The 15,058-nt window shown below is 40.6% G+C and overlaps 1 long non-coding RNA gene across 1 annotated transcript; it reads left to right on the top strand.

Annotated features, from left to right (window-relative positions):
* The first annotated feature begins 1,259 nt into the window (after window positions 1-1,259).
* Window positions 1,260-13,500, top strand: LOC142775043 (uncharacterized). Its single transcript, XR_012886653.1, has 2 exons — window positions 1,260-1,404; window positions 10,403-13,500. It is a non-coding gene; the product is annotated as an uncharacterized LOC142775043 (long non-coding RNA).
* Window positions 13,501-15,058: the final 1,558 nt, after the last annotated feature.

The following is a 15,058-nucleotide window of genomic DNA, read 5'->3' as shown; positions in this document are numbered from 1 at the left end:
GATGCACCATCGCTGCCACCAGTGAAGTCTCGGGGATGCCTCTGCTTCTTATGAGTGGTGTTACACGAAGTAACGACAACTGGCGGACTTGTGCCCAGCCGATGAAGCCGATAACACCCGACGAGCTTATGGGAAGCCGTTGACCAGAATAGCCAGGTTCGCTTTCCACGTGGAAATGTTGAACCCCGGCCGAGATAGCTGCACATGCAGAGAAAAATGCGTGAGACGATATGCCGGATGCACCGTCGCTGCCACCATTCAATGCGCTAGTGACATGCACTCAGAGAGATTATGAGGTCAATATATAGGCTTTCACTTTAAACAGTGAATTTCATAGCCAGATTTTAATTTTCAGACATGCAACTGCAGAACTTAATTTTAATATTTTCTCTCCAAGCCAGCATAGATGTGCACTGCTTGCAAAACCCTGCTCTCAGTTTTTTTTAATGTGGATGTCTGGTTCATCACAACTTTTATGGAATTATTTAGCAGTGAGGTTTAAGGCCTTCCCAATGCTCATGACTATATTTATCACAACTTTTCAAACCAGAAAAAAAGTTCACCAGGAAAATTTGCTGCATGGGAGGATGTTCGAAACAGTTGGTTATGTGTTCAAGTTGGCCCGTACACATACCTTTAACAAATCAACACAATTATTTCATATCATTATGCAAACTGATTCTATATTTTTGTACGGAAGTCATGTAGCTATAATGCCAGAGAAATAAATGTTCAGGACAAATAGAAATGTTTTATTAAAGTTCCTGACAGGAAAATGCAAAGTGAGGTGTCTCTCATAAAGGCATGGTGGTTTTGGGACGTTAAACCACACATATTATCAAAAATGCTAAGTTAACCTTGCATTAAAAAGTTGCTTGTTCTTTACTACATACCTCAAAGATCTATATTATTTCACTGCAATTAGAGACAAGTGCAAGTCTGGAAAATTGTGCATGTTAAAAGCAAACGAAAGAGAACGTCAACATTAATGTCACTGACCACTTTTACTAAATATCCTATCCAAGACTGCAGGAAAATAGGCATCTGCAAACATACGCGCTAGTAATAGCGACAGAATGCTCAGCTTGAGGTTTTTAATGCAGGAAAAATAAAGGAATTGTGAAAATGATGACATGTGGGATGATGAAGCAAAGAAAATGTGTGATTATCAGTTTTTTAAATGCTTAACCCATGGGTATTTTCAATCATGTCCCGGACTTAGCTCATTGTGCACTTGGCTGGACTGCAGATTCCTTTCCACCACTGTCATCTATCCTCCTTTGAGGTACTTGGCAGCAAGTTCGCCTACCTGTAACAGACATGGCAAATTACCCCACCTCCTCCTGTATTGGCCTGTACAATTCAAGCAGCAGCCTACCTTCCCACTCCGAAATAAAGATGGCGGTGAGTAAGCTGAGCATGCATGAACTTCACTGCATGACTCAGGCTGCACTCAAAAGCATAAACTCTCATAATAAACTGTGATAAGTGTCCACTTTTTTCAGATTGCAGAGATTTAGGCAAAATTTGTTGAAATGCAAAATAATGAAAATAGGCTTGTTTTTATTACTGTAAAGTCTAGGGCGGTTAAGTGATACTGTGAAGAGAACATTCGCGGATAGAGCAGCTGAATGAGTGGCAAGCGTTCCTTGGTTGAAAGGGCAGTTACTTTCATGGGGCTTCTTGTGCAGCCCTAGCTGTGCTATGAAAAAAGCACATGCTAGTGCCTCCACTCCAACTTCAATTGCGAATAGGATACTGTAAAATACCGAGAAAGCGCCCCTTTATACTTTACAGAAGATCTCGAATATATGCCAATGACCCAGCAAGCGCCCTTTCTCCTCCCACAATTATTTTTCAACCTGTTTTCCACTACAAAAGTCTGCAGCGGCAGTTCCTTGGTACCAAAGTTTGGAGTCTTTATATATGCGCAAGATTTCTTAACACTTAACAATGTGATGCCTCGTGGCTGCCTTCTGAGTTCTCACAAATTGTTTGAACATTTGTAAAACAACTTTCCTCCTATTGTCATAACACATAAATTTCACACAAGCAACTTCCTCGTGTCTATAAAAGCAGCTAATGCGTGTATATTCAATGCAGCTTTTCATTAGGAACTCGGGTGTGAATTTTTTCTAAAGGCACTTCTTATTGAATTGGTGCCCGAGACCAAGCAAGGGCCCCCTCCAGATAATGCCCCATCAACTTTCAGCGTAGAGGGGGTGATTTCTCAGTATTTTACACTAGTATGAAGTGGGAAGTAGTGCTTAGGCCAGTGTGGATTTCTCACTTTGAAGTAATAAAAACCTGGACAGCTTCTACACCTACGCCGGAAGAAGAAACACAGCAATGTCAAATAAGTTTTGCACTGTTTCATGTTTTAGTTCACCTTGGTGAAACTCGCATGTCTATCGAATGAGTTGTGAAAATGAGGGCAAGCTTCAGCCAGGTGTAGCCTTTGAGCTTGTGAGGACAGACTTCCCTGTTACCAGTCATAGTCAGCGTGGCTATACACTGTCTTCTTTCATGAAACGGAAAACGCGAGCACGTTGCCTGCGCTCTTCGACGGCTGGCTACAGCACCATCAACCTACGGCCGAAGAAAGCGTGTTTGCTTCCGTTATTTAACAGCGCCTATTTAGCGACTATGATTCGTTCTTTTGATTGCCAATAGATGGCGCCAAAAAGCGATGTGCTTTGTTTAGCGGTTTAATTAGCAGTTTCGATTCAGTTAGTAAGTAATCCTAAGGGATCACCAACATAAAAACTGGATGTGCCATTTCTTCTGTTGCAATTAGTGGTTAACCATCCAGTTATTTTGAATGAAAACTTTATTTACCAGAGCACACAGCCGGTAATTGTTCAAAGCCATTTCCATATGCACTGCTGGAATGTACGAGCCTCACCTCACCGGGCACCACAGTGCTGCATACTTGTGAGACTGCATATTTTTTTATTTGTTTTGCTTGTTTGAAAACAGCAGTGCATGGGCTCGCCTAAACGTACAAGTTACGTGTGTCTGTTGCACTAAATTCTTTTCTGTGTCACGCTTCGTATCCTCCATCCTCATTGCATTAAAAGCCTTGAGATGTGATACACCTAACCATTACAACTACGCTGACATTCATTTCTCTTTGGGCCAGCTGGATGAGCTGGTCAGCCACTCTGCATCATTCTTGTTAGTGTTTTTTCTGGGTGTTAAAGGGACACTCAAGAGCGAAATAATTTTTCGCCTACTACTAAAGTACGATTTCACAAAAACACTCTTACCACAACACGACGCTTGGTAAGTGCGAAAATGCGCAAAGAAAATGTGTACCCAAACACCGTGATGTCATAAATTTTGATGCTGGTCACTGGGTTCTAGATAGCTTCTAATCAATAAAAATGAAGGGCATTGTCATCTGTGGGTGTCATAGCCCTAGCATACGAAGTTTCAGAAAATATCATTGAGCCAATCGCAAAAGTATGCAAAATACTTTTAGAACTTTTCGACATCAGGCATGGACATTTCGGCAAAAAAATCAATAGTGAAACTGCAACCTTTATTTTCTCCGCTATTAATGAACTTGGGATAGTGAAGCATATGGCTTTGGCATTAGAGTTTTCAGAGTGCAGTTTGTAAGTCTAAAGAAAACCACTGATTTTCTTAAGGATCCACGTAATGCTTTCGTGAAATTCACACAAGAAGCTTGTGAATCAAGTGCAAAGCTGCACAGAAAAATGGTGTTGGGAGTACAGAGTTTTCACAATGTGATTTCACCCATGCCACATGGCTGAAGTGAAGGAAACCAAACTGCTTGAGACTACAGCAGCAGGGGCCTATAAATACCTCCATAGTTTATTTTCACAGTTTCAACCACGTGGGTTCAATAGTAGCAAAACAGGACATTTATTCCACTCGTTCTTTACAACTCTATCATAAGCAGAGACTAACACATGCATTTATCTCAGTTTAAATATTGTTTGTTGGTATTTCATTGAATAAGTTGTCTTGAGGTAACGATACCATTATGGAGAATAGAACCATTTTGAAGAATAGATTCAATAGCTCTGCTGCTAGCCTCATTTTTGACATTCATTCATGACAACTGCATTAGTTGGCAATTTTAAGAAGTTTCGCTCTAGTAGTAAATGTACCATGCTTCTCCCTTTCAGCAAAATAAACTTCCTGGATATGACGGTATCTCAAGAAACATTCTTTATTGTGAGGTATAAAAAAAGAGAAATCCTCTGCCTGCACCATACACATATAGCATGCAATGTCAAATACAAAAGAAAATTGATCAAGGCAGAGTCAAGAAAAATTATGAGGGGGAAGGATGCAGGAGAAGCGAACTCCTCCCCCAGTTGAACCGCACAAAAAGAAAAAAAAATAGTTTGGTTTACAAGGCTGTTCTTACTGCTAACATGTTTGGCCAAATTTAATCTTAAGTGGTGAATTCTTCCGATGCACATCTTAATGGGGCGGTCTTCGAGTTCTTGCTTTTGCAGAGAAATCAAATGTCACGCTTTACATAATGCCAACGATTAGCCTACTATAATACATAGACTACACAAGCCATCATCTATGTCACGGCAAAGAAGAAATATTCGTCAGACAGGCAAAGCGTTTAAGAAGCGTCTGTAGCAACAACGATCGCTATGCTCGCCAATTAAGGAAGCCAAAAGATACATTTGACGAAATGACCTGCACAACACTCTGAACAAAATCCAAAATGAACCTTGCAAATTAGGAAATCATCACTAGCTGAATATGTGCCGTAGCACAGCCTAACCAGCCGCTAGTTTTTACAATCAAATAACAAGACGCATATCCAAGCTTAAATAATATCCTTCGCAGGTCTTACCCAGCATTAACAAGCAACGAATTCCTTTAAAAACGTTCCCCAAAATGCAATATGGCGTGTATCGCCACAATAAGAATTTTAAGGACATGTTGGTGCATCCAAAATAAACCCGCACTTTTTTGTTTTTTTGTACACATAATACCTAGTTGTCATCAAAGATTTAAGTCCTGCAAACACCTTCAAGAATATATTAGAATCAAAACTACTAAAATTGATTTATGCATAGTATAAAATCTAGTTTTATCTGCACTAGTTAAAAAATTATCAAGATGAATAAATAAGCATACTGTCCCAAACAGGAAACGTTTTAACATGGTGTATTAGCACAACTACAACAGGGACACAGAGTACAAAAAAACACGACACACGCTTTTCTTGTCCTCTGTGACCCCGTCGAAGTTACGCTACTACACCACATGTTAAAGTGATATCTCACCAATTAATCCAGCTCTCAACTCTATGTACTAAACAACCACGCCACATGTTAACGCTTCATTGAATAGGCATCCTGCAAGCATGGCAAATAACTGGAAGCGATGGCGCAGTATTTTATAGTGGCAGGACATTTCTTCAATGACCCTAAACCTTAAATACAGTCGCCAGCTTTTCGAAAAATCTGCCGCACTTGATTCAGAAGTTTAATACATTTTAGCCAACAAATATATATGTTTCAAAGTGGGCTCTTGAACCAATTTGGTATGGCACATACACAACGCAACCCAATAAATATTAGGTATTCTTAAATAAATTTCTAAAGCTAATTATACCCATTGGCAGGTGGTGCTTCCTCGAAGCTAAGATAACTCAGCAAAACGTCTTCTCCTTCTATACTCATCCGTGCAATACCCTTGCTCCTTCCTGCCTTTTCTTTCTGTTTCATGGGCTTTTGATTGATTGCCCCTTTTACCCTGGCGCAACCCATCACGGGGGTTCGGCTTTTAACTCCCGCAAATCAACATGGGGACTCCACATTTTCATCTCCCCATTTTCGCATGTGGCCTTCTCTGCTTTGTTTAAGTTGGAGGGGAGGGCATAAAAAATATACAAAATGCACTAAGGCCGGCAAGGGATGACTTTCAGCCTTGGTGGTACAACACAAGTGAAATGTTTTGTGGTTATTTGCTGATTGTTAGCTCCAGTGTATGTGGGTTCCCTTCAACTTGATAAATGTGCTCTACACCGTTCATATAAGGTCGATAGTTGCAGCCTGAGGTCCGTTTGTTTAGACGATGGCCCTAGCGACAGCCCGTGTTTACAAATATTTCATATCTTTAAGATTGTGTCTTCCTCTCAACTTCTGTGTTTTTTGGTTTCATAGCATGACACTTCTGATTAAAAAAATAAAAATAAAATTTCTACTGCCTTGTATATTCCGTGTTGACAATAGCTCATTTTTGTTTGTATTTTGGTAGATCCTCGATGCGCTCATTGTCTAAGTTTCTTGTGAGCAATCATTTGACCGCGTTAGTATATTTTCTACCATCTTGCTTGGTCTACAGACTAGTACGTACCATACTAAGAATGAATACATGAAAGAAACAAAAATACGGACATTTTTACACTATACCACAGAAATTTATATATTTAGTGATTTGGTCCGTTTATTTTATTACCGGCATGTCAAGTGCCGCAGGCATGACCGCTGGCTAACCAATGGAGAGTTCATTCCTAGGTGAAAGTGAAAAACATTTTCCCCCTCGCTGGCGCTTATCTGCAATTTCTTTCGGTGGTTTATAATTTTCAATAGCATAACAGTTTTAAAAGTAGGCCAAATGCGATGTATTACCTTTATTTGTTATGCAGCACTTAGCAGCTGACTGTTCAGTCACTCAATGTCAGCGCCGCCGCTTTTACCTAGTAGAAACGCTCCCGCTGCAGATCTGGCACAGCAGAAGAGCAACACGTAATCCTAAAACCAGCGACGTGTTTAGACAACACGCACAATAAACGAACATCTTGAGTACACGTAGTGCAACAAGATGAATACGCAACAACAATTTGCATGCAAGTACTGTAAACAATGAAAGTCTTACATTTGTTAATAAGATCTGTATTAACCTTTACCATAATCTCATCAGGCTGTTGTACAAATCGAAAAACTTGCGCAGCGAGAAAGTTTTCAAATCGAGGTACGTTATCACTGAACGGTATCACCATCACTACCACGAAATTAATGATGCAAAAGCACGTTCACGCCGATGTTGGTTGAAGGTTGACAGCTTACGCCTCGTTGACACGAGATGCACTATCAAGCTGTGAACATTTGTCTTCATTAACAGTAGATTATCGCAGTAGAACAGCATATTTATTAACAATAGAACAGTAGATTTATCGCGACAAAGAGTTCTTGCGGCAAATAAACACGTAGCTTGACCTTCACGCTGGTCCAAAGACAAAACCGGAAGTCGCAATGACACATTTTCTCACAGGAAACAGATGCAGTGCGAACGAGCCAACGTAAGCCTAAGTTGTTGCAAGCAACTTCAACGCAGCTACCACCTCAGATACAGCAGCGATGGCAACATTCGTGTTTTCGTCTTTAACTCTTTATTTAAATGTTTGACAAAATGATATTTTCACATACTTTAATTCCGTAATCGTCATCATCAGTAAACCCACTACAATTGAATGCGGAACTTCAAGGCACCCAAAAATGCCATTTCTTTTTTTATTATAATTTGTAGCAAAAGTGCAAGGCTCCTCTCAAAATGGAGCAGAGCCACAGTCACGCGCATTTTCAGCACTGCCTTAGAACACTCGTATGCGAGGCCTTAGAACTAGACAAAAATTAAGACAAAGATGAAACGAAGAAAACCATACCTACATTAGTACCTAAACGAAATTGCAGTTAGGTCAATGCACTAGGGCAAGAAGTGAGCAAACTCTCCCAAATCCCAAAAAAACTAAAAACTGAAGGAGCGATCTACAAAAGCGACCCACTCAAGATATAAAGTTGCACTAACTGAGCTAAAAAGGCTGATTAACAAAAAGAAAATTGCCACATGGGGATTTAAAGCACCAAAGAAATAGATGAATTGAAATAAAGGACAGATCATGACAACAGAAAACCACTCTCAAATGCGCGCGAGAGAAAAAGAAGAAATGTGGGAAAGGCAGGGAGGTTAACTAGACTATGCGTCCAGTTTGCTACCCTACACATGGGGATGGGGAAAAGGGAGTAAAAAAAGAGAGAGAAGGATAGACACATGTCACATCACACACACAATGCCGAGTTTCACAGGCGGTCCTTCAATGAAGTTGCTGTCAAGTATCTCAGGAGGGCTCGTGTGGCTTTCTGTGCTGATGTGCTGCGTGACCAGGTTCCTAAGATCTTTGCTTCATTAAATGGCCCTATGCAAGGGCCATTAAATGGCCCTATGCTCATTAAATAGTCTTATGCAAGCACAGTGTCTAGAGAAGAACTCCTAGCAGCAGCGAGCCAGTCAAAAGTGGTGTCAAGAGTAAAAATATCGGCTGACATCCTGAAACTTTGGCACTGTGTCTATGCGCAGTCATTGAAGCAATAAAGGGCTCGGCCACCTCACATAAGCGAAAGGCCTATTCAGGGTACCTGCTGTCCGGTCAGTCATTCTTCTATAATAAGATGCTTGCAATGGCTGATCAGTTGTGAATCACAATAGTACTAGAAGTTTCGCTCAAAAAATAGTCAAGTGACCCATTCATTGAACATTTTCAAGCGTGTGTGCTCCTGCGCAAGTTATCCACCACATTCAGTTCCCGTGCACTTCTTTTTGTTCAGTGAATAAGAGTACCCGAGAAGCTCATATATACAGTAGACCGGTCACCCCCGGAAAAAGAGAAATACTTTTTCCAACTGTGAAGCTTTCAGTACCTTTTTTAGATGTGTGCTTTGCTCACATGGTTACCTTTTTTTTTTCATCTCAATATCCAATGTTATTCGAATAAGTAAGTGTACTATAATTTCAAAATGAAGCATCTTTTTTTTTCCCTAAGCGACGTAAGGGTGAAACCAGTTAGCTGCTTTATTTTGAGAGAAGTTATTGGCAAAGTCAGTAGTAGAACTAGTGAATACCCTGTAAATTGTGGTGTGTCTGTTTGAAAACAGCAAATCCCACATCACGGTCACCGCGGCTGAATTTTTTGGTAAGGTTAAGAATGATTGAGGTCAGTGTGCTCGGGTTTTGGGTTAAATTAAGGAAAACCCAGGTGAACAAAATTTTCGGAGCTCTCCACTATGGTGTACGTCATAATCAGGTCATCGTTTTGGGACATTGAAACCTGAAAATTATTATTGTGTTTTAAAGACGTTAATGTAGAATGATCAAATATGAGTGCGGCATAATTCAGGCATAGGGCAAACTAAGCAAGTGCAGTAAAATGCACATTTGATCAAGAGAGAGCGCCAATATAAACAAGATTCAAACGCTTGGCAATTTCATCCAACACATTGCACGTTCTGCACTATGCTTTGCATCCTCAAAAAGCCGTACTTCGTGCTATGGCACTTTAACCATTTGTGTCTGTCTAGCCGCCTTCATCTGGGCACTCTCGTAGTAGTGTGTGTAACTTGTATGAGCAGAAATTTAACTTTAAAGGACATGAGTGTATGATCAACTTGATTACCAGGTTACATGAAACCAGATTACCAGATTACATGAAATTAGATGCTTGTCACGTACATTATACCCTTTCCCTCAATTGTTTCACACATCAGTTACCATACCTCATTGAATGGTGGGTATGTGCCACATGTGATTTAGTGTATATGAACAAAGGAAGGGTGAGAATACACATCATAAATCTTAACAAAATACTTGCATAGTTCAACCCGTGTCAGAAAATCAGGTGCAAGCAACGGTGGCGTCGGCAGTGATAAAAAAATCGTTATGGACTTGTGGAACAGAAATTAAAGTTGAGCCAAAGTCACAACTAGCCATCTTGCATAGCAGACAAGCATACTGTCAGAAATAGGTCCTATGCTGGAATCATGTCTAGGCAGGATAAATACAGCATTAGGGTAAGCAGTGCCTCGATTTTATTCGTTTATGAATGCGTGAACTGTAGTATTCGAGACTGATTTTAATCGCTTCTAAAGTACTTAGTTCTATTGTGTAGTTGTGGTCTGAATAGGCTACAGTGTTACTGTCATAGTGTTCTCAGCAGTACAATTTTGATAGTACACATCACGTAAGCATAGGTAGATAATTTAGAACCAACTTTTAGCACTTTTCTATGAACGAAATTCTTGAGAAAGTGTGATTGTAATACAGCTTATTGTGTATGGCTCCCTGAATTATGCAATGTGCTCGCTACATATACTTTCACGTATTATGATGACCATTACTTCAGCAAAAACATTTTTCATGCTTGTGTGCACTTGCATGTTAAACTGTGCACAGTTACCTATAGAATTACTAGAAAATATCAGTTAGTCACCATTCAATTATTAAGCTGCATCATTTAGGCCACTTGCTCTTCAGTAACCTTGAATAATGCAATACATCTAGGAATGTAATAATAAAATTTTTCTCTAAGTTATGCTGCTTGTATTCTTTTTTCTTCAAAATTCAGGTATAGCATCACCAACGAGGCAAGAGCTCCCCAGCGTTACCAGGACATTCTCAGGCACACAGGACGGGACATAGAGCTTCAAGGCATAGAGCTGGCTGTTTGTCGACTCAGAACAGCCATGGCTTGGGGCTTCCCCAGATACCATTAAGTATGATTCTTTCGAAGACCTACGGTGGGATTGTGTTGAAATGAAGTGTCCTTATAGCTTGAAAAATGCAGACCAGGTTGAGCTTCTTTCATGTCGAGATATTTGTGTGTGATTTTACAGCTTGAACCAACCCTCACTGAAGCAAACACACCCATACTTCGCTCAAGTGATGGGCCAGATGGCCATCACTAAATTACAGTGGGAAGACTTTGTTATGTACGGTGAAAACTACATTTGTGTGTAAAGGGTACGGTTTGAGAAGATAGTTTGGCATGAAATGAAAGCCAAGCTGGATAGTTTTTATTTTGATACACTTTTCCCGTACTATGTGAGAAATATGGGTATGAGCTAATGTATTGCAGCGAGTTTTCCTGAAAGCCCCGATAGCAAAATATTAGGTTGTGGTTTTTCTGTAATTTGTGGAGTTGAGTCTGATGATGTGGACATTAAGGTATAAATACCTTAACATATTGCTAAATAATGCTGGTGTTCGTAATTGTGACCAATTTAGCGTCATTTCGTAACACCCACCTACAACTGTAAGAAACTAGTGCCCTGCAGCAGAGAAAGACCTAAGAGTACGTGCATGTTTAAGCTTTGGTGACGTTTAGAAAACAACTTTCACAATGGGGCCGTCTGCGCAGTATAGAATGAAATGTGTGTTTTTCAGTAGGAGATAACCCTGTTTCATAAAAAAAATTCGTGGCGTAAGCAGCTACAACCACCTAGCAGCCCGACCATAGTGGGAGAGGGGTGAAAAAAGCCCTAGGTGGTTGGCTGTCATAGTACTGTGTGCACATATCTTCTGAGACATCTACAACACTCTTTTTTCTTGTGCAACATCCCAAGTGGCTTATATGGAAGTCATACTATTGGTGATGTCACGAGATGCAGAAAACTGAGGTGAGCAGTCACGCTTGTACCCCTGTCACACGACACGTGTAAAGTCATTCGCAGTGAACGACATAAATGAGGAATGTTTTTGCGAACTTGCGTTCTGGATCTACACAGCCGTGTAAAATGGCATTCACAATATGTCAATGTTTATCGGCTGGCTGCTATGATACTAAAAAGTTGGCGCATTCATTTGTATGCCATTATATGGCTGGTTCAAAATGTACTGCGTAGTGATAAAACAGCACCAGCAGAAATATATATCCTCGTACACATCCCAAGCAAGACTAGCTTAAAGCCGCTGACAACTTGCACTCGGTAATAATTGGAACCCTGACGGCATTCATGAATTTGTCATTGCGATGAATGATGATGAGTGCAAACGAACGTTCATTGCACTCCAGCTGCTGCGAATGAAGCATCAGAACCAATTGAAGTGCATCAAGCTTGCCATTGAAAAAACATCAACGACGACGAGGGATTCGGATCTGCACATACCCTACTATTAATTTACGTTAGGCTTCGACTTAGTTGGCGATTAACAGGAAACGGTGCTACTTTCCAAGAAAGAATAATTGGTTCGGAAACACTCTTGCTAAGCTGATGCCCCACTTTTGCGCGTAGACTCTGTAGTGTATTCTGCCACTACAGAGTCTAACGCTGCACCAAAGCAACAGCGAGCGTTTTTAAATACGGCCGGCAAGAGGTGCCATAGCGTCAAGTCGGAGTCAGGAAAAGAGAATATAGCTGCACGAATTGCTGCCAGTCTCGCATTTTACGTTGAAAAGTTACCAAAAAGTGGACAACCTTTAATAAACACCAGAATATTGTCATGGTCTTTCAATATTATCACTTACAATTGCTTTAAGGTGTCGATTTTGTAATCTCTTGTCAAGCACCTGTTAACCACACCACACATGGCGTGCTTCTATGAGTTCGCTGAACACATTCAATGGGCGTATGTAATAAGTTGTAGATATCACTCATTGTGCTTGTGTAGCAGCCACGAAAATGACATTAACACCTGATGTCATTGGCAGCTAATGATGTTACAGGTGCCTTGTGACAGGAACATTGTTTTGAAACAAAATTTTCAAAAATCACCTTATCTTCACAAAGTGAATCAAGACAAGTAGGTGAAGCTCCGGGTATTAAACGGGTGAGTAAACGTACGTTACCCAAACGTTATCTCACAATACTGAGTGACAGAGTCGACAAAGCTAGGTCTTGAGCTCTATAAATGTCACCGACATTTATAGAGCTCAAATAAATAAATGTCACTTAAAAAAAAATAAATGTCACTTAAGTCACCGACTAGTATGAAGGGTTTCTGCTTTTAGGTATTTTGTATTGTTTTGTTACCATTTTCATTGATTTTAGTGTTTTTGTCTTTTTTGTTATATGCTTTGATTGATAGGGGTTTAAATGTCTTTACGGTGTGAAATATTAAGTCTTTATTAGGTGTTATTGTTGTTAACCTTCTGTTCCGTCATGTGCTTTGATTGATGAATGCCTAAATGTCAGTGTTCTTGCAGTGTTGTGGACTTTTGTTATCAAAGTTACGGTGGTCATATACAGGGTGCTTGCCTTGCATGGGCTGTGCCGTGAGCATGAACTACGCACAAGGGCAAGTCTCGACCATAAGGTGCTTCACCCCTAACATTGGAGCAATGTTTGGCACTGATAATTGGTCACAAGTGCATATGTATACACATAATACAAAAACACAGTCATCTTGAGGTTTCGATGTTAGTGTTGGGAGAGCTTTTAAAGTGTTTTGCTTCATAATAAGTTGAGGCCGATGATATAGAAAAAAGAATTCAGCACATAGGCTGATAACCTCCCTAACATTAGAGCAATGTTTGGCACTGATAATTGGTCACAAGTGCATATGTATACACATAATACAAAAACACAGTCATCTTGAGGTTTCGATGTCAGTGTCGGGAGAGCTTTTAAAGTGTTTTGCTTCATAATAAGTTGAGGCCGATGATATAGAAAAAAGAATTCAGCACATAGGCTGATAACCTTGCAATAAAGATGTTTTGACAAGTCACCTGATTGGTTTATTCATACTCTTTTAGTATTGTGGTCTGCAGGTTTCTCAGCAGAGCACACACCACCCAAATTTGATTTGCAAGTGAGCCAAGAGAGAGGAGAATAACCCGGTCAAAAATGTGAAATGTTTTGATCCTTTGTATTGTTTGCTGTACATGAATGCGCAGGGACGCAATGTCGGCAGTTTCCTCCACTTCTGCTACACTGAATTGCCCCTTGGTCAAAAGGGTGGTAAATTTAGCCCAACACCAATGCTATCTAACAGGTCCTTAATCTTGAAGCCTTTGTCTGCCATGATTGTGTACCCTCGGTCAAAAGCTTGTTTTAAGATGCCACTTCTAACTACGAGCTCGCTGTCCAAAATGCAGCCCGTAAATAGTTTTGACACAAAGCTAATGAGCTCATTTGGTTGAATTCCAATAGGTCCTTTGAGCGTGTTGGCAGATTTGTAGTTGGAATATGTTCCAGTTTGAATAACAAGAGAACTTGATGCTTCACATCGCAGTTCTGTGGCGTCAATAATGACACGTGTGGTAGGATACTTCTGCCCAAAGGTTTCAGGCATTGTTTAGTCCACAATATTCCGTGTGGACCACCATGGCATATCTGTCAGTGCCTCGTAGAGCTTCTGCACCCATGCAGAAAATATCCTGGATACTGTTCTTGGAGAGAAATAAAAATGTGCGGCAAATGCAAGTGGATACATACAACTCGCAGCTTGATGAGTGTCATAAACATCTGATCTTCTTGGGAAAGCTTTCACTGATGACCCCTTGTTTCCTCTTTACATGAACTTGCATCTCTGCTTCTTGAATTCACTACGTTTACTAACGCTTTGAAATGGCCATAGTTTGGCAGTCCGGTATAGAATTGAATGCTGCTGTCATCGTTCTGGAATTTCTTAATGCCAAAAGTCTACATTGCTTCATTTGCTTTCGAGAGCTTCCTTAATAACTCTTAGATTTCTTTATCATTATTTTAATTGTGATCTCTGCACCTCTGGGTTGTAGGAACTAAGGCTTCTTTTGCATGGTCAAGGCTCATTCTTTCTTGCATGAGCGTGATATGGCAGTGCTGATGTTCCGTGCATTGCTTTTGCAATTGAATGCATTCTTTTGTCTTTCTATTCAGCTTGCTGCTTGTCTCTGCAAGTTGTTCTTGTAGTCTCGCGAGCACTTCATCTTTTGTTTTTTGAGTTGCTGTTGACTTGCGAGGAGCTTCTGCTGACAAGAGCAGCAACTGGCATCCTAAAATGTGTTAGTACCATCAGTGTGCGACTCGTACGTTCGAGGACATACGCTTTCCAGCATGCCTTCATTTGTTAGAGGCTCACTGATGTAGCATGCAGCTCCTCTACCGCAGTCTTCATTCCTAGGTTTAAGATACCTTGCTGGCGGAGGCCGAGATGCAACTTGTTTTTGAAAGGAAAAACAGAGGGCACAGCATTGTCTCGAAGCAGTCGTCTCCCACTTGCCACAGCCGGCAACTAGTCTGCTTCAGTGAAGTGCCTGGAGCAGACTTTTGTTGTTTTTCCTGGGTCCCGACGAATCGCCTGA

Source organism: Rhipicephalus microplus, chromosome X (genome assembly GCF_043290135.1).
Source record: "Rhipicephalus microplus isolate Deutch F79 chromosome X, USDA_Rmic, whole genome shotgun sequence".
In the NCBI taxonomy this organism is placed as follows: domain Eukaryota; kingdom Metazoa; phylum Arthropoda; class Arachnida; order Ixodida; family Ixodidae; genus Rhipicephalus; species Rhipicephalus microplus.
This window is presented reverse-complemented; position numbering and strand designations above follow the sequence as displayed.